A 20,989-nucleotide genomic window follows, 5' to 3' on the forward strand; every position below is an offset into this window, starting at 1 on the left:
ATCTGATGGCGACTGTACATAAGCTTTTGGCCTATGGATAGTTACCCTGGTTTTATATTATTGAAATAGAAAACACAAGATTTTCACCGATAGACGGAGGATCGAACAAAATTGATATAAAAACACACCTAATAGAAAAACAATACCCATTTTCTTCAGTCGGGACACCTTGAAGTCTCAAACACTTCAGTCTAGACAGGCTTTTGTTAATTAGGTATCACGTTGGCGACTATTGATTAGGTGGGTGTTTCGAAACAACCAAAATTTCGGTACAAACATGTTATTGAAGTTCCTCCCCTCACTTTTATGTTCCATTTAGAAGTTACAACTACTGTTAATTAAATTGTTCTTCGCATAAACGTCACACGAATACGCCGCTCCCATACAGTGGAAGTTATTACGCCTTCATATTAAAAGGTTAGTTATCGTTGGAAGTAAAAGTTTAAACTGTTTAGACGACAACAGTTTCACTCACTTAAATTTTTAGTCGCTATTGGCGACATGTTTCGGGCCCGTCGGGGGTCCTTCTTCAGGCTCAAACCGTTGTAGTCTAAACAGTTTAAAATATGTCTCAAGAAAGTTTAATTTCGATTAAGTAAAAGTTTATTTGTATTTCATATAAATAGCAACGAGATAGTCGTTGCTTTAAAATTAAACTTTCGTGAGACATATTAGACATTTTTAAATCTCACGGTGTATTAATAAAGTTTTATGGTTTTTTCCATTTATATTATTTAGCAGGTAGGTATATGTGGAATTGCGGAATGCTTTGAATGTGATGCCAGTTGTGCAGTATACATATGTGGGTGTAAACATAGCTTAAGGCCATAAAATAAAAATAACAGTACATCCTAATACAGGCTCACCATAAACGCAAAAACATCAAAAAATGCATTACGTACGCAAATTATGTGTGCAATTTACAATATACTTCAATCTTCATTTCCAGACGATTTTTAACCTTAATGTAATATGTTTTAAATTCAAATTTTGTTTGTCAGTTGGTCAATGGAATTAGCCCTGTGCAGGCCCTGGAGATGGACACTGACGTAAAGGGAGTAAAAAGCCGTGTTTAAGTAATAAAATTTGTCATAAACTGGCCGCGAAACTGGGAATGATCGCCCTTTAGGATTTAACTGTCGTTAGTATGTCAAAGGGAAATGTCAAATGATGATGTAACCCGTTAATGGCACCATAGAGAAATAACTAAGCATAGAATGCACACATAAATTGCTATCGTTACTTATGTATAAGGTCAATGTGGCTAATTCCGTCATAGGGTTTATTCCGTGCATTAGCGTTTTCCTCGAACAACGAACAAAATTGATAAATTCATTGTGCAGCGATTGCTTTTAGTTTCAGCAATCAAAAGCAAATTAGATTTTTCCTACGATTAAAGTCAAAGAAATATTTACCCAGCGTTTAGATGCTAGTTTAAAGTCTATTCGTCTATTAAAAGATTACTTCGATTTAAGGACAATCGATAAAATCGCAAAGCATAATTAATCCGAACAGATCAAAAGGACTAACTCCTTGCTCACTTGATCAGCCACTCGAGCAATTCTTGCAACTAATTACGCGCATCTCAAGTATTCAAAGAAAAACCTAGACTTTTATAGGCTATTGAAGTTGAACGAGTCTAGATAATTAAAGATTGTTTCACGCGCCTTGAAACTCGAGAAATTTTCTTAAGCATTTTTCGCATAAAATCTTTTAAGACCCCACCGTCAACCGGGGTGAATAGAGACGGCGGGATGAAATAGAAAATCGTCTTTCGCTTGGCAGCTAAGTTGGGTTAACCTTCGTGTCTTGAAACCCTCAATATCGAATCGCAAACGCAACGCTCAATATCAAAACATCTCGCTATGCTCGTGGTTTAATTTTGGAATTTTTCGGTTTCTCCGTTATCAATATTGCCCATTGTAAAACAAAAAACTATTTTTTTTTGGTTTTTCAAAATCGACCTTGCGTAAACACCAGACGTCTCTTAAATAATTCAAGTTTTTTTCCTCCCTGCCAATTTTTGAACTTATTTCAGGAATTACCCATCGCTATATCCGATATCTGCTTATCAGTCCGCCGTCTCCTAAACTCCGTATTTCCGAACGCACTAAAAACATTCGTTGTTTGTAATTCACGATATCTTTACACTAAATCGGTCATTCCGCTGCCTACGGGGGGCACTGCCATTTCATACCACTCTAATTTTGAAAAGACGTAACTTATCCTTAAAACTAAGTGACATAAGTCGTTTAGGGGTGAAAAGGGTGAAATGTAGGGCGAAAAAACAGGCGCTTTCCATCACTGGGCGAATATTGCGATGTCAACGCTTTGGCTAAATGATTTTATGTGTTGGATTGGAAAACACTTATTCATGGTTCGGTGACAAGCGGATATATGCGGTGTAGGGTAAAAGTGTTACTATTTTTAGTAGAGATCCAACGAATATTCGGCAACTATTCGGTATTCGGCCTATTTGGCCACTTTGCCGATGATTCGGCATTCGGCCGAATGTTGCCTACTATTCGGCCGAATACCGAATATCTGTTGCACCTATCTAAAAAGAAAAATGGCACAATAAAAATGACCAAAAACTAGTAATACTTTAATATGTATTGTGGATTAAAAAACATTTTATTTTTATCATGGGTCTGATTTGTTTGACTCAAACTACATTCATCAATTCTGTTGAACTAAAATATATCTTAGCAAACGTTGTGCTTTGTTGGCGATCAGTTTTCATAATAATTGTGACTCAAAATGTTCGCACATCATGCCGAATATTTGGTTGCAGATATTCGGCGCTCCGGCCGAGAGGGGCCGAATATTTGGTATTCGGTATTCCGCCAAAACCACTATTCGGGGCATCTCTAATTTTTAGGACTTTGCCGATTGAAAAGAACATTACCTACACAATATGTAATACGAATAGGGAGTGGCAGACACATTTGACAGGTTGGTTCGTTATTTTATACGCTACTATTGACGCTGACAGTACACACTTACTTTAACCAAAGAGAATAGTAAATTTTATAGTCACAGTAAATTTACTGCCATCTATTGACACACGATTAAAACTCAAAATGAAAATGTATTATAACACTATCAAATAATGTATATATATATATATATATATATATATATATATGGATAAATTTATTATTTTTATATCAGTTCTACCAATGTTATTTCACTGATACCTATGTGTTAAAATTGTTTAATATGAAACGGTGTCGTCAACGCCATCTAGCCGAGAATGACTTTTTCTTGATTTCCGAGGCACGTTTTTTCCTTAGACTATTCATCTTATACGGAGTCATACTATTACTTATTCTGTGCCGGAGTTACATATTATGTCTTTGCTTTAACTTACTCACGCTTTACGATCTGGCATTCTAATCAAATTCGTATAATATTTAACGTATCTGAATACGCTGCCAGGTGAAGCAGCCTGGTATTAGCGCGCACCTAGGTTGTACTTATGGGATTATGTATTCGGCGAACGGCTTTGGCTGCGGTGCGGGGGACGGGCGGGAGATTTTAATTTAAGGGCAATTTCATTTTAACTTCATTACATAGTATAAAACAAAGTCGCTTCCCGCTGTCCGCTATTTATAATAGTATTCAATATTATTTGTTCCCGTCGTCCACAACGTGTCCTGCACTGCATGCTGTCCCGCACACTCCGCTGGCTCCACAGAAAACCAGCGCCGTTGGCCACGCTAGTCGTGCCAGCTGCATTGCTGAGTGGAGACCATTTCGGCTTCACATCTCTATTTCCACTGATTTGTTTATCTTTGCCTTGTATTTGCAATATGTGTTGTTTGTATTGATGTGTTGTCTGAATAAATGATTGCTATTCTATTCTATTCTATTCTGTCTGTCCCTATGTATGCTTAGAGCTTTAAAACTACGCAACGAATTTTGATGCGGTTTTTTTAATGGATAGAGTGATTCAAAAGGAAGGTTTATCTATAATTTGTTAACCCGTGCGAAGCTGGGGCAGATCGCTAGTGTACTTTAAAGCGCGACTTAAGTCGTGTTTCAGTAACGTAACCGTCACATTCCTGACAAAATGTATGGGATTTGACATTGACCGGTCCCGGTCGATATTTTTTCCAGTGAAATTTCGCAACATGGCGCGTGATCATATTATATTCCTGATCAGGCTTTAAAACATACTGGTATGGTCCCAGCCGAGGCTCCGCACTGGAAGTCTTGGTCACGTTTCTTTCATACCTACCCTAAGTATATGTCATTTATTTCAGTTAGTAACTATCGCCGCAGAATAAATAATAGTAGGTACAGAAGATTCACTCTCTAACAAAACGCATCTATTACGACAGATATGACAAGCGCAGGCGTCCCCGTTCCGTAGCGGTGCGCGGCAACTACTATGGCTAGCCACCAAAATTGGTGTGGGCCGCATGTACTTTTTAGGTACTTGTAGCACCGCGACGAAATCGCGGAGTGAGCCACGCCTGCTATCGCTAGCTCCTGTGACTTGCGTCCAAGCCCCAAAAGCGGCGGTAGTTTGCGGCGGCTCTCCATTTCTGCGGTTTTTCTATGAGGTGGATGTAAATAGGATGCTCAGTCGGTTGTCTTTCGTTATGCGCTTAATGGGAACGTGTATATACGTCGCTGCTCGCCAGAGCGAACGTTGCGAGTAGTTTATCTTCTTCGTAAAGCACACAGCGAAAGGTAAGCAATAAGATTTTTGATCTCGTTTTCTTGAAAAAACTGTGCTGTTTGTGCTGAACTTGAACTTGTCAATCTGTAGCACCCCGAGGTGACGTACCTAGTTTCATGCGGGACGGGATGGTGAGTGGCAATGCTATATGAAATACTATTATTTTTTCTGTGGTGCGACAGGCTTGTCCTGGGTCCTTTAGAACGATTTTAGACGGGAATGCGGCAAACAGTACAGAGTTTGCCAATTGTTGTTATTAAATGTTCAGACCAACATTTAGAAATGACTTGTTTACATTAGCTTTGCCATACTTAATGAAGAGTACGTCGCATGTGCTCTTACAAGCAAGGCGACATATTAAAATATTTTTGTGTCACATATCAGGCATGTCCTATTTTACAAGCTTTTATTTAACTGCAATGCTTGTTCGCGTTAACTTTTGTAATGTCCACAGAAAATACACCAGTATTTTGAACGTTTTTCATCCAAATACTACCAACCAACACAATCCGTTGTGTTGGTTTTTAGTTTAAGGTATTATAAGCGAAGAATCCTAAAACGCGTTTACTCGTAATTCAACTCTCGAGCAAGAAAAATTAAGAATTCTTAAGTAAATTTTATAATTTAACCTCTAAGAGCTCTGCGTATTTTTATAACCCCGTATTTTCGCTAAAAGGCTACGGAAAAACAAATGAACTATCATCTTTTCCATCCGACAGGAAAAGGTAAATGGAACTGGAAAATAATCGGAACACTACCGCCAATGGACGGGAAAATAAATTATGAAGATTGGTAAAAATTGCTGGCGGTGTTTGTTTTTTTGCATTTTATGATTAATGTGCTCTATCCTAGGCACATCTCGGGCAAACGTGGACTCGAATAAAATATGGTTCCTGGTAATGCTTTAGCATTTCAAATATTGATAGTATTGGTTAAAGCAGCTAAAACTAGTGACGGTAAGAAATAATATTATATTATGCGGTAAGGAATAATCAGCTCCATGTCATCGTAATATTGCATTGTTATCCGAATTACATACTTATGTAGCTATGCAAAAGTTCAGTTTAATCAGAAATCGGGAAATGCGTAAAATTTAACTTCCAAGATTTGACCCACATTACAAACGAACATACATACAAACAAGGCAAGTTAAATAAAAGCTTATAAAAAACGGTAGGTTCTTAAACCCGTAGCCAGTTAAACGTTTTAGTTTTAATTAACTACATTATTTCTCTGGAACGCAACGATGGCAAATGAATGCAAATTATATTAATTCATCAACTAGGTTTTACAGTACCTACAACTACATACACTTATATTTTACTACTTTAGAGTCTTTAGACCGTTCACAAAGAGAAATCTTATTTCACGGCTACATGCCGGCTACTATAGCTCAACCAACGCCAAACACTAGAAAAGCACACCTCACTGAACTTATTTAACCAATGAACGCCAAACAGAACCTGACACAAGTAAATTGGAAACCGATTCTAAGAAATCGAACCACAGTACCTGTAGTTTCTGTCCGTTCGAACGTAAATTATATGTCTATTCAATTTACTAAACATCTACAAAGCGCCGCGCGAAATTTCCTCTAGAATATTCCAGATATATTTAGGAGGCAATTTTCTCGCGGGGCTGGCTTGCCTCGATTTTATTATGAAAATAATCATAGCGGGAATTTATTTTTCATGTTTCAGAAGTGCTTATTTAGTTAATGTAGTAGAGGAGGCTGTATTGAGCCAAAAATAAAACGATAATTTAGTTTTAGAGGTCGGGACAAGGAGTTTCTTTGAAAAAATGTATATGTATTTGTAATATTTTATTACTCTTCGTATTTTTCAGACTTGGTACACCAAGCTAAATACTTTGTGGTCTAAAAAAATATTTCTATCTATATACCTACAAGGCACCTCGGTTGTGGGTTTTGTGAGGTCCACGCATAGCGAACGAGTGCTCCGGACGTACCTCCATCTTTACTCCATGATATTTTTGAGGAGCTGGCGGCTGGCGGATAAAGATGGCGTGAATCCACGTACCTCTTAGAATCAAGGAAAATAAAATGGCTTGCTTTTGTATCGAAGTCATTAAGGGTTATAGCGCCAACCAAGTAAGAAGTAAGTCTATCTAGTTACCATATTTATCAACGAATTTATAGACAAGCTGTTCTTAATAATTTCAGCGTAACATTAAAGAAGTAAAAACGTGGGCAGATAAGGTAAACGTACTGGTGCTCGACGCGGTCCCAGTCCATGTCATCTTGAACCTTAAGTCATTGTCAATAGAGGTGACAGCAGGGTGTCATCTATTGGGCATTAGCATGTCGAGCACTGGTACGTTTACTTTAAGTATTTAAAATACATCCCGACGTTTCGAATGTTCGTGGTCAATGGGAGATGTAGGATAAACATATTCACCTCTGTCAAAATCTGCCTAAATATCTAGAAAAATCTAAACTTCGTACCAGGGTCAAACATTTTAGAAAAAGGTCACTTCTCTGGGCATTACAACTATCACGTTCAATGTTCATTGAATCTCAAGTACAAACAGCAACACTCTTAACTGTAGGTAGACCTTATTACAAATGGCATAAGGTCCACCGATAGACAGTTAACAGTGTGGGCGATGGTAGGGTAGACCGGGGACAATTGAACCATTTTTTGGATAATGGTTCCTAGTTCAAAATGTATAGGAGGTGAACCAAAACTGTACGTACATATGAAATAGTAGGTTATTGATTTACGTATTTTTGAGGGTAATTGTTAATAAACGGTAAGAGTATGGTAGATAATCCCGTTTTTCGTCAATGATTCCTTGTGGTACAATTGACCCTTAGTGCGGGTCAATAGTACCAAAAATTCGAACGTAAATAAAACCCAAATAATATGCTTATTATATAAAGATTTATTATTTTAGAGCTTTACTGTAATCAATACTTTCAGTAACATCAGTCTTAAGTAGGAAATATTTAATAACACTAATTGAGATCAGTGGTCACTTTGAACTCACATTACTATTAATATATCTCACTAACTAACAATAATATAGTTTAACGATCAAAACCACAGCCACAGATTGCTCACAGTATTCTAATTTGACAACAATTTATACTAAAAACTAACAAAATAACGATTTATTCAACAATCATACTTTCTATATAGTTACAGGGGGCAATACCCTGTTACAATCAACCCCACAAAAAAATAAATCAAATTTTTTGACCAATAACAATCGACTGCGTTGTAAAGTATATATCATATATACTTTACAACATGGGTCAATTCATAACAGTCAAAATTGACTTTTAGCTGCGTTAGTGCGTGCGTGCGTTATGACAAGTCACACCGCTTACTTGAGGTTTTTTTTTCCACCTCATAAAAAAGGTACATCTAAGTGTCTGATGAGCGAATGCTCTCTAAGGAATCTTAAACTAACATATCTCATTGTAAGATAATCGCTACTCACAATTATGACAAGTGTAACTCAATTCCTGGTCAGTACACTCTTCATGGGCCCACAATTGACAGTTATCACATTGCACCCATGTTTCATTGGATCTGCTTTTGCTATAAGGCTCACCACAGACTAGGCAATAGTATTCTTCTACAGAATCCTGCGCCATATTTCATAATTAAAAGAAAAAAAAAACAACTAAAAATAGTAAGGGGTCGTTTGTACCGCGGTGTCAATAGTAACGGTACAATTGTCCCCGGTTCACATGGTACTAATGCCCCCGAACACCCAAAATTATATAAAGTACTGATATTTCGATTACTTTACCTAACTCATCCCCATACTGTGCCACAAAACAAACTTTGATAACTATCTAATCATAATCAAATACTAATCAAACTCTAGGATTATTTAGTTTTGAATAATATGACAAAATATTTCTCGTAAATACTAACTTCGCGTCGCAGCGAGCGGCCGACTAGTGAATGGGTCCAGACAAGTATTGGGCTCCATCGTGTATACCCACATACACATATTTCGTTCTAATTATGAAGATAATAACGATGGTACTATTGCCCCGTGGTACTATTGCCCCCGGTCTACCCTACTGTAAAAAAATATGTAATGGTGCAGTGTAAAAATTAGCTTTTGATTGTATTAACTTTGCGATATCTACAGGAAAGACGCGTGTTAAGCGTAAAATGTAACCCACCATTTAAAAATATCACTATCATGAAAAGTGCCGTGTGAAGTGGACGGTGTGTCCGTGTGTGTGTAAACGCTGAAAGCACTTTTGTTTGCAGTGGCCGGTGGTCACCCGGGGCCGAGCGCTGCCGTTGCATTATTTAGTGTTCTTTAGCAAAACTTGCTCGTTCACGGCTCTTGGAAGAAGATGGACTTTAGCTATGGTTTGTCCATTTTAATCATACGATAAGTACAATACAAATTAATATTCTTGAACACTGTATATATCTTGTTTGTAAATAAATGATTATGAAAAATATTCTTGAACAAACTTAACATAAGTACTTACAAATTAAGCACATAACTAATTGCGATGATTGCGATCATACATTGCGATGTATTAAATATTAATAGGGATAATTTAATTAGCAATTACTGTATTGTGAATAAAAGGGATAGGTATTCAAATGGTGAGTCTCGTTATTTTTGTCATGGTCAGGCCTTTTAACTTGTAAGTTTAATAGATCAATTTGGTTTTGCCAAGTTTACATTTTGCAACAATAAGTAAATTAGTGTGAGAGTGTACTTAATTTTTAAAATGGCTTAATATCTGCTAAACTAGAAGCAATTCATACTTAAACAACAGTTAGTTAAATTCTTGACACAGGAAATATAGCGTTTTTTAAATTGAGAAGTAGGTACTAAATAAGAGAAGGTCTGAATACCTACAGCCAACAAGTTCTATAGATTATAGAATGGCAAAATTTGAATTCACCATCGAAAACTGTCCTTATGTAGGTATTTAACAACATTTTAATAGATATATTATAACCTCTAAAAAGTAGTCAAGTGTAAAGTTAAAAATTATGAATCTGTTTTTAGACACCGTGATTATTTTAGACTAGCTGTTGCCCGCGACTTCGTACGCGTGGATTTGTATATTGGTGGTTATATATTCTACATTAGCTTAGAACATTATGCAGCAAAAGATTGCAGTAAGACGGGTAATCATTTGTTTTAATTATTAATATTATACAACGCATGAGACTTGTCTTTCACAACCTGCGAAGTTTCAAGCCCCTAACTGAATAAAATTGTGCTCGATATAATGCCTCTCAACCCCCTTAGAAGGCTTAGAAGATTAACATGTCCTCTATTTAATAAAACCTATTACCTAACTACCTATTTAAGAAGTTTGAAGTTCCTAGCTATAAATAAAATTTGAACGCTATACAAACTTTCAACGCCTTTTTAACCATTTTAGGGGATGAATTTTTAAAAACACTAAAATGACTTTTCTTGTATTCTAATAATATGCCTTTATACAACGATTCAAGTCCCGCACTCAAGAAAATGTTTGGCCTCCATACAAATTTTCAACCCCTTTTTCATCGCCTTAAAGGATGAATTTAAAAAAAACGCTGAAATAAGTTTTCTTCTTTTTTAATGAAACACTTTTTACGAAGTTACAAATTCCTAGCTTAAAATAATATTTGAACCCCATACAAACTTCCGTTTTAACCCTTTTAAAGGATGAATTTTTAAAAACGCTGTAATAACTTTTTGTATTCTAATAATATGCCTTTATACAAAGATTCAAGCCCCGCATCTCACAAAAATATTTGATCTCCATACAAACTTTCAACCCCTTTTTAACCCTTTTAAAGGATGAAATTTTAAAATCGCTGAAATAACTTTTCTTGTATTCTAATAATATGCTTTTGTACAAAGATTCAAGCCCCGCACTCACAAAAGTGTTTGATCTCCATACAAATTTTAACCCTTTTTCACCACCTTGAGGGATGAATTTTCAAAAACGCTGAAATGAGTTTTCTTCTCTTTTAATAAAATACATGTTTACGAAGTCTCGAGTTCCTAGCTTAAAGTAAAATTTGAACCCCATACAAACTTTCAACCCCTTTTTAACCCTTTTAAAGGATGAATTTTTAAAAACGCTTAAATTATTTTTCTTGTATTCTAATAATATGCCTCTGTACAAAGATTCTAGCCCCGCAATCACAAAAATGATTGATCTCCATACAAACTTTCAACCCCTTTTTCACCACCTTGAGATACGAATTTTCAAAAACGCTGAAATCATTTTTTTGCCGTTTTAAAATAATACCTTTTTACGAAGTTTCGAGTTCCTAGCTTAAAATAAAATTTGAACCCCATACAAACTTTCAATCCCCTTTTAACCCTGTTACGGGATGAATTTTACAAAACGCTGAAATTACTTTTTCTGTCTTCTAATAATATCCTCAAATACCAAGATACAAGTCCCGCGCTCGAAAAAATGTTTGATATCCATACAAACTTTGAACCCCCTTTTCACCACGTTAGGGGATGAATTTTACAAAACGCTAAAATTACTTTTCCTGTCTTCTAATAATATCCCCAAATCCAAAGATTCAAGTCCCGCGCTCGAAAAAATGTTTGATATCAATACAAACTTTCAACCCCTTTTTCACCACCTTACAGGATGAATTTTCAAAAACGCTGAAATTAGTTTTCTTGTATTTTAATTTAATAACTTTTAACAAAGTTTCAAGTTCCTAGCTTAAAATAAAATTTGAACGCTATACGAACTTCAACCCCTTTTAAACCCTATTAGGGGATGAATTTTACAAAACGCTGAAATTACTTTTCCTGTCTTCTAATAATATCCCCAAATCCAAAGATTCAAGTCCCGCGCTCGAAAAAATGTTTGATATCAATACAAACTTTCAACCCCTTTTTAACCCTGTTAGGGGATGAATTTTACAAAACGCTAAAATTACTTTTCATGTCTTCTAATAATATCCCCAAATCCAAAGATTCAAGTCCCGCGCTCGAAAAAATGTTTGATATCAATACAAACTTTCAACCCCTTTTTCACCACCTTACAGGATGAATTTTCAAAAACGCTGAAATAAGTTTTCTTGTCTTTTAATTTAATAACTTTTAACAAAGTTTCAAGTTCCTAGCTTAAAATAAAATTTGAACGCTATACGAACTTCAACCCCTTTTAAACCCTATTAGGGGATGAATTTTACAAAACGCTGAAATTACTTTTCCTGTCTTCTAATAATATCCCCAAATCCAAAGATTCAAGTCCCGCGCTCGAAAAAATGTTTGATATCAATACAAACTTTCAACCCCTTTTTCACCACCTTACAGGATGAATTTTCAAAAACGCTGAAATTAGTTTTCTTGTATTTTAATTTAATACCATTTTACGAAGTTTCAAGTTCCTAGCTTAAAATAAAATTTGAAACCCGTACAAACTTTCAACCCCTTTTTAACCCTGTTAGGGGATGAATTTTACAAAACGCTGAAATTACTTTTCCTGTCTTCTAATAATATCCCCAAATACAAAGACAAAAGTCCCGCGCTCGAAAAAATATTTGATATCCATACAAACTTTCAACCCCTTTTTCACCACCTTAGGGGATGAATTTTCAAAAACGCTGAAATTAGTTTTCTTGTATTTTAATTTAATAACTTTTTACAAAGTTACAAGTTCCTAGCTTAAAATAAAATTTGAACCCTATACGAACTTTCAACCCCTTTTTAACCCTATTAGGGGATGAATTTTACAAAACGCTGAAATTACTTTTCTTGTCTTCTAATAATATCCCCAAATGCAAAGATTCAAGTCCCGCGCTCGAAAAAATATTTGATATCCATACAAATTTCAACCCCTTTTTCACCACTTTAGGGGGTGAATTTTCAAAAACGCTGAAATTAGTTTTCTTGCATATTAAAAATATATCTTTTTACGAAGTTTCAAGTTCTTAGCTTAAAATAAAATTTGAACCCTATACGAATTTTCAACCCTTTTTTAACCCTGTTAGGGGATGAATTTTACAAAACGCTGAAATTACTTTTCCTGTCTTCTAATAATATCCCCAAATACAAAGACTCAAGTCCCGCGCTCGAAAAAATATTTGATATGCATACAAACTTTCAACCCCTTTTTCACCACCTTAGGGGATGAATTTTCAAAAACGCTGAAATGAGTTTTCTTGTATTTTAATTTAATAAATTTTTACAAAGTTTCAAGTTCGTAGCTTAAAATAAAATTTGAACCCTATACGAACTTTCAACCCCTTTTTAACCCTATTAGGGGATGAATTTTACAAAACGCTGAAATTACTTTTCTTGTCTTCTAATAATATACCCAAATGCAAAGATTCAAGTCCCGAGCTCGAAAAAATATTTGATATCCATACAAACTTTCAATCCCTTTTTCACCACCTTAGGGGATGAATTTTCAAAAACGCTGAAATTAGTTTTCTTGCATATTAAAAATATATCTTTTTACGAAGTTTCAAGTTCTTAGCTTAAAATAAAATTTGAACCCTATACGAATTTTCAACCCTTTTTTAACCCTGTTAGGGGATGAATTTTACAAAACGCTGAAATTACTTTTCCTGTCTTCTAATAATATCCCCAAATACAAAGACTCAAATCCCGCGCTCGAAAAAATATTTGATATGCATACAAACTTTCAACCCCTTTTTCACCACCTTAGGGGATGAATTTTCAAAAACGCTGAAATGAGTTTTCTTGTATTTTAATTTAATAAATTTTTACAAAGTTTCAAGTTCGTAGCTTAAAATAAAATTTGAACCCTATACGAACTTTTAACCCCTTTTTAACCCTATTAGGGGATGAATTTTACAAAACGCTGAAATAACTTTTCTTGTCTTCTAATAATATACCCAAATGCAAAGATTCAAATCCCGAGCACGAAAAAATATTTGATATCCATACAAACTTTCAACCCCTTTTTCACCACCTTAGGGGATGAATTTTCAAAAACGCTGAAATTAGTTTTCTTGTATTTTAATTTAACACCTTTTTGCAAAGTTTCAAGTTCCTAGATCAAAATAAAATTTGCACCCCAAGGCGAACTTTCATCCCCTTTTTAACCCCCTTAGGGGTTCAGTTCCAAAAACGTTGCAATTACTTTTTTTTGTAATCGGCTATTATGCCTTTCTAAGAGGTTTCAAAGCATTTGTAATGGATTCAAACTTTCAACCCCTTTTTAACCCTGTTAGGGGATGAATTTTCAAAAACGCTGAAATTACTTTTCCTGTCTTATAATAATATCCCCATATACAAAGTTTCAAGTCCCACACTCACAAAAATATTTGATCTCCATACAAACTTTCAACCCCTTTTTCACCACCTTGGGGGATGAATTTTCAAAAACGATGAAATTAGTTTTCTCGTATATTAATTTAATACCTTTTTGCAAAGTTTCAAGTTCCTAGATCAAAATAAAATTTGCACCCCAAGACGAATTTTCATCCCCTTTTTAACCCCCTTAGGGGTTGAATTTCCAAATCGTTGCAATTACTTTTTTTTTGTAATCGGCTATTATGCCTTTCTAAGAAGTTTCAAAGCATTTGTAATGGATTCAAACTTTCAACCCCTTTTTAACCCTGTTAGGGGATGAATTTTCAAAAACGCTGAAATTACTTTTCCTGTCTTATAATAATATCCCCATATGCAAAGTTTCAAGTCCCACACTCACAAAAATATTTGATCATCATACAAACTTTTAACCCCTTTTTCACCACCTTGGGGGATGAATTTTCAAAAACGCTGAAATTAGTTTTCTTGTTTTTTAATATAATACATTTTTACAAAGTTTCAAATTCTTAGCTTAAAATAAAACTTGTTCCCCATACAACCTTTCATCCCCTTTTTAACCCCCTTAGGGGTTGAATTTTTCAAAATCGCTTCTTATCTCTTGTACACTTTATAAATGCAACCTAGTGTGCAAATTTCAACTTTCTATCTTTTGTAGTTTCGGCTCTGCGTTGATGAATCAGTCAGTCAGTCAGTCAGTCAGTCAGTCAGTCAGTCAGTCAGTCAGGACACTTGCATTTATATATATAGATAATATACCTACCATATAGGCTTAGGTATAGGTGTATATCGGAGACAGAAAGAGTAGCCCTACTAAAGTTTTCTTTTACAAACGGGACCCTCTTAATCGCCACTCTTCGAAAAAACTAAATACGCACTTGCCTCGCATTGCCTCGCACTTGGCTCGTCCCGTGCACTATCCCCAAGAATTCCAGCCGTGAATATACAAGCATTTTTGTAAGCTTGCCTCGAGTTCGTAATGCTTAGCAAGCGTTTGCCTTGCTTAACCCATAGAGAGTGACCGCTCGTGGATTAATCTTATCTTGCCAAAACGCTTACCGATTGAAAATCGTTATGCATCTTCAGATACTCGAGATAGTCTTTAATTTCTAGTTGTAACTGTGCTAGTCACTACTACTACTAGCACTAGCACTTGCCCTAGCACTAGTCCTATGGTAAGTTTTTTATTCAAGCAATTAGTAGTAGTAGTAGTAGTAGTAGTAAAACACTTTGTACAAAAAGAAACATAAAACATGAATAAACACACATCATTTGTACGTTGTAGTTGTGTTTTTTTTTTCGAATAATGCATTATTTTTGAAGCTAGGCCGAATCGGAATAATGACATCGATGAAAAATACCGTTAAAATCAACCTGTAAAGTTCTAATGCTCTAAAATGTCATTCTACGGAACTTGCTAACTATGTAAACTGTAAACAATTAAACCGCCATATTGAAACTGTCAAAAAATATTAATTTACTAGTGACTTTTGTTTACATAGTTAGCAAGTTCCATAGAATGACACTTTAGAGCATTAGAACTTTACAGGTTGATTTTAACGGTATTTTTCATCGATGTCATTATTCCGATTCGGCCTAGCTTCAAAAATAACGCATTATTCGAAAAAAAAAACACAACTACAACGTACAAATGATGTGTGTTTATTCATGTTTTATGTTTCTGTCGATTTAGGATATCTTAGCCTGGTTTACTCGAAACGTTTACTTGGTAAGCGTCGTAAGCCCCAGTTGCTTTTGGGCCATAATTACACAGCTCATGCTTCCCTGGCTTTTAATTAAAGCCCAAGTCTTGTTTATTAACTTTTTGCCCGGACTTATGCGAGCTTTTTTCGGACGCAAAAAGAATTAAAGAAATTAAAATGTTTCGTTGTTCGGAATGGGAGTTAAAGCGGATCTGATAGTTTTGTAAAGAAGGCCGGATTAAAGTAGAGGATGTATTTGGATTTTATAAGTACCTACGTTAAATACCTACAGTACCCCTAATGTACGAGCGTTTGCGTTTGCGTTATGTCTATTTTTGTATGGGATTTTGAACAGCACGCCAAGCGGGACGTTTTGGTAACTATGGTATGGGATTTTATACAAAATGACACTTAACGCAATCGCGTATACGCGAAATTAGGTAGATCGCGTGAGGTACGTCACGTCACGCTATCGAATGAAATTTACACTAGAGCATCTGAAGATCATTTGTTTATAAGCACATGACAGATACATTATTTTCTAGATGGACCATGTTAAGTCGATTCTATCTAGATCGCCACATGGATGGTCCCATACTAATGTATTGTGATAATTATCTGTGCGTTTCTCCAGAACCTTCCTGCCTCGCATCGCATATATATTTCGCAAGTAGCAAATAAAGAATGAAATAAATTATTTGCTAATCCGTCAAGTGGACGAAAACTAGAGCATGGACGGGAACTAGCTTAATTAATGACCCTACTTAAATACAAGAACATCGTTTGTGAATTTTAAAACATGTTCAGTCTCAGGAGCTTGTTCTCTTAATTAGACGCCCTTCTGTAATCTGCATTTATCTTATCTTAAAGAAGTAAAACCATTATTAAGGATTCTCAAGGGACTATAGTGTTATTTAAGCAAAGATTGTAAACTTTTTAAAGGGTTGAATACGCGCATTAGAAAACCCTGGAGTTGCAAGCATGTATTTATTTGGTGAGATAACTGATACCAGATGGACCTTACTCTTGTTTGCCACCAGACTACAACAAGAAACGCCACTTTTGACACTGACAGATCAGATCCGTAACTAATCCAGATCTAATTCTTAATCTGTTATTAAAATTAGAATACGCCTGTAGGTATCAGCCACAGCCTGATTGTTCAACATATAGAGACATCTCTTTTTGGTAAGTTATTAGAGAATGGTAGATACTTTTGACGCATAGTCTATTACGCCACTTTTGATGCTGACTGTACCTTTATTAGAATTTACAAGTCGATGATCATATAGTTATAATACCTACACTCATAAACAAATTTAGAGGAACGTAAAAACAAAAGTTTTCACCACACCAATCCGAAGACAATATTAACTGTAAGATATCAAACAAAAACAAACCAAATCAAATCCAAATTATGTAAATCATTCAAAAGCATCAATTCTACCAGCAAACATAAGAAAACAACTCAAAATTTGCATTTCATTACTTTGCTTCACATGTGAATAAAATGCAACTTTGCTATCGGTTTTTGAACAATCAAGAGACTAGAGAGCCTTTACCTTTAAACTAATCACAAATAGGTTATCTATCTAATACATTTAAACGAGCTATTCTTGTTTATTTATTTATTTATATGTATATATATTTCGGCTAACTCGGAAACGGCTCTAACGATTTCGATGAAATTTGGTATATGGGGGTTTTCGGGGGCAAAGAATCGATCTAGCTAGGTCTTATCTCTGGGAAAACGCTCATTTTTGGGTTTTTATATGTTTACCGAGCAAAGCTCGGTCACCCAGATATTAAATCATTATTACCAGTAATGTTAACAGGTACTTTACTTTGGGTACCTACCAAAGAAAGTTCTGCGCGTACTATTTTTACACTCTCTCGTTCTATTTATCTTAAATCCAAGAGACAGTTTTTGGCTGCTCTTCAACGTTAAGTTATGAATTGTTTTATCAAATAAAACACGGCGCGTCTGCTAACTTCGGTACATTTTTAAACATGGAATTTTTGGCTAACTCTCCAAAGCTATGTAGACAGAGACTAGTAAATATTCAAGACGGACACACTTCATACAATACTGCGATCCCGCGTGCTTCATATTTATTGGGCACCACTTATTTTTTATTAAGTATTTTTCCTTTTTAAATTTGTCCACATATTTTTTTTCCCTCCTGCTATAATTTATGACTTTTAAATATAAAATTCGCCTTGCCTTGCCGCTATCGTATGCAAAAAAAGAAGGTGGGTACAATTAGAGCTTAGTAAAAGTATTTTAGCCGTATTCTTATTTAAGGACGCCATCTAGTGAGCTCTTATAGAAAGTTAAAATAAAGTGTGTCTTATTTCAAACATAGACAGAGAGAGTCATACTATCTTTGTCTTACACTAGTATGACTAGTACTAGCACCCAAAAGAAAAGGTTGAGTATAGTTTTTTTGTCCCTATTTACTGACAAATTGGTTTGACCATCTATAAATGCTAACACTACATAACGTCCTTAAGATAATTCTTAAGAACAGAAAAGTCCAATTGTATGTTTTGAAATTATAAATAGAAGTCCGTACGAAGAAAGCTTTTATACGCAGATAATAAAAATGTAAAAATCCATCTAAAACGACGACAGTTATCCCGGCATTGTATGGATATAGGGATTGTCAGTCTCCTTTATTTACTAGACTCTGCTACATAGTTTTCGCCTCCGAATTTAAAACGTTCCACGATACCCTTTAAAGTAAATTAGCTTTTAATTTAAGATAAACCTGATTTATCGTTTGTCGGAGACAATTATTTACAAAGTTCAACGGTTGAATATACCTCAGGTGGACTGGGTATTTTTTTGAGGCGGTAAAAACACTAAGGCCTATTAATTCTTATACTCTCTGGGTTGTTTATCGCGGCAGTTTGCGGCCGGTCGCTGCCTCATGGGAAATTAGCAGAGCACGGAGCTTGCTGTAGAAAGCACCCAATTTTTAAAGTTTTTAAACTGCGAACGAATGGCGGGTGTAATAGCTTGATGGAGGGAAAAGTTTGATGCTTTTTTAGTTGTCTATCTAATGTCAACACAAGCGCCGACGTTGTAAAAATGCCAGTGCTTAAGTTATATAGATTTAGTTTATTTTTGTTGAAATAATGTGGATTTTTCTTTATCAAAATCATAATTTTTAGTTTAGCAGTTACTTTAACCGGAGCTGCTTAGAACAAACAGGAAATTAGGTAAGTATTCAAGTTAAGCCAAGATGAGCCCGTAAAACTAAGCATGGGTAAAGTTTTAAGATCATAGTCTGCGCTTAGCTTAACTCGGTAATAAAAACGTCAAATCGGGTAGTGATGAGACATGCTGCTAGTGCTGCACTGTCAGTATATCGATTTTTCGTTATCATTCCGATTTTTTTTTAAATCACTACATAGTATAAAACAAAGTCGCTTCCCGCTGTCTGTCTGTCTGTATGTATGCTAGGATCTTTATAACTACGCAACGGATTTTGATGCGGTTTTTTTTAATAGATAGAGTGATTCAAAGGGAAGGTTTATGTAATTTTTTTAACCCGTGCGAAGCCGGGGCGGGTCGCTGCTATAGCCTGCACACTTAAATTTGCCCCAAAATAACGTTGACTACTACACAAACATCTCTCCAAGGTTCTCCTCAAGGACCGGTTAATGAAACCGATTAAAGAATTAAATGTTCCCATTTCCTCCAAAACAGATTAAACAATATAGTTGCGGTTTTCTGTAATGATTTTTAGGGTTCCGTAGCCAAATGGCAAAAAACGCAACCCTTATAGATTCGTCATGTCTGTCTGTCTGTCCGTCCGTATGTCACAGCAACTTTTCTCCGAAACTATAAGAACTATACTGTTGAAACTTGGTAAGTAGATGTATTCTGTGAACCGCATTTAGATTTTCACACAAAAATAGAAAAAAAAAACAATAAATTTTGGGGGTTCCCCATACTTAGGCTAGTAATTATGTGAAGCTATACCGTCTTTTATGTAACATACGAGCACAAAATGCTGTGTCTCACAGCTAAGTGTTATCACTATTTTAATATTAATATAGGCCGGTAGCTTGAACATGTCATGCTCGCTTAAAAGTCTTTGCTTACGGTGGCGTCGTTGATCGGGTCGCCACTTTCCCGAATGAAGGTTGAGGGAGGCGATGGCTGAGATACGCGTCGTACTCGTGAACGGGTGCTGTTTGTGGAGACGGGTCTGTTTAAGCTAACACGAATATATTTAGTAACTTTATTTGTTAATTTAATTGCAGTGAGACGCCTCATTCGGTTCTCGTATGTTTTTTTTTTTCTCGTAATGTGTTAATCATACAGGATTCTGACTCTTGGAGACCCTATACATCTCTAAGGATAATTTGATAAACTATGTTATTTTTTAGTTCTGACACTTAGAGACATTTACACCTCTAAATAAGTTTAATTTTTTTCCATGTATCTGTTTTGTTTTTATTTTAATATTATTATTATAGTTTTTTTATGTAATTCGACATTAAGAGACCTTATACATCTCTAAGTAATTGTATTACGTTAGTTTGATTTGGTAGTTGTAGTTGTATTTTATAATTGTTGATGTATTATTATTATTATTTTGCTTGTATGTAAATTCAATGTTGACGTGTAAAAGTGCCCTTGTGGCCTATTTGCTGAATAAATGTTAAAGTTGAAGTTGAACTTAGAACTGAAACACATTTTTTTTTCATCAAACCCATACGTGTGGGGTATCTATGGATAGGTCTTTAAAAATGATATTGAGGTTTCTAATATATTTTTTTCTAAACTGAATAGTTTGCGCGAGAGACACTTCCAAAGTGGTAAAATGTGTGTGTGTGTGTGTGTGTGTGTGTGTGTCCCCTGTAGTCTAAAATAAGAGAATGATAAAACTAAAAAAAAATTATGATGTACATTATCATGCAAACTTCCACCGAAAATTGGTTTGAACGAGATCTGGTAAGTAGTTTTTTTTAATACGTCATAAATCGCCTAAATACGGAACCTTTCATGGGCGAGTCCGACTCGCACTTGGCCGCTTTTTTTTTACCTACATCCGCGTTACTTACTATAAAGCACTACAATAATCTTGCCGAGAGCTTCAACTATGCACCTACCTGGAGTCCGAGTCCGAATGATCCAACCACACCATGTCGTACATACATTTTTACTGTCAATACTACCTACTTCCAAATCGATGAAAACTTAGTGTGGCTTGGAGTCATCTAAGTTGCACAGACGTCAGTACTGTCGTACAGATGTTATGTAGATACTACAAAATTTTACAAACCGATAAACATTTCGCTT

At 35.4% G+C, this 20,989-nt stretch overlaps 1 long non-coding RNA gene across 1 annotated transcript in view; it reads left to right on the forward strand.

The window, feature by feature from the left end:
- The window catches only part of LOC134655447 (uncharacterized), a 304,347-nt gene extending 283,677 nt beyond the window's left edge, over nucleotides 1–20,670 (forward strand). Inside the window, exon 2 of the long non-coding RNA XR_010097431.1 lies at nucleotides 20,552–20,670. This is a non-coding gene — a long non-coding RNA (uncharacterized LOC134655447). The remainder of the gene's footprint in view (nucleotides 1–20,551) is intronic.
- The last annotated feature ends 319 nt before the right edge of the window (nucleotides 20,671–20,989 follow it).

The sequence above is a fragment of the Cydia amplana genome, chromosome 16 (assembly GCF_948474715.1).
Source record: "Cydia amplana chromosome 16, ilCydAmpl1.1, whole genome shotgun sequence".
Classification (NCBI taxonomy): domain Eukaryota; kingdom Metazoa; phylum Arthropoda; class Insecta; order Lepidoptera; family Tortricidae; genus Cydia; species Cydia amplana.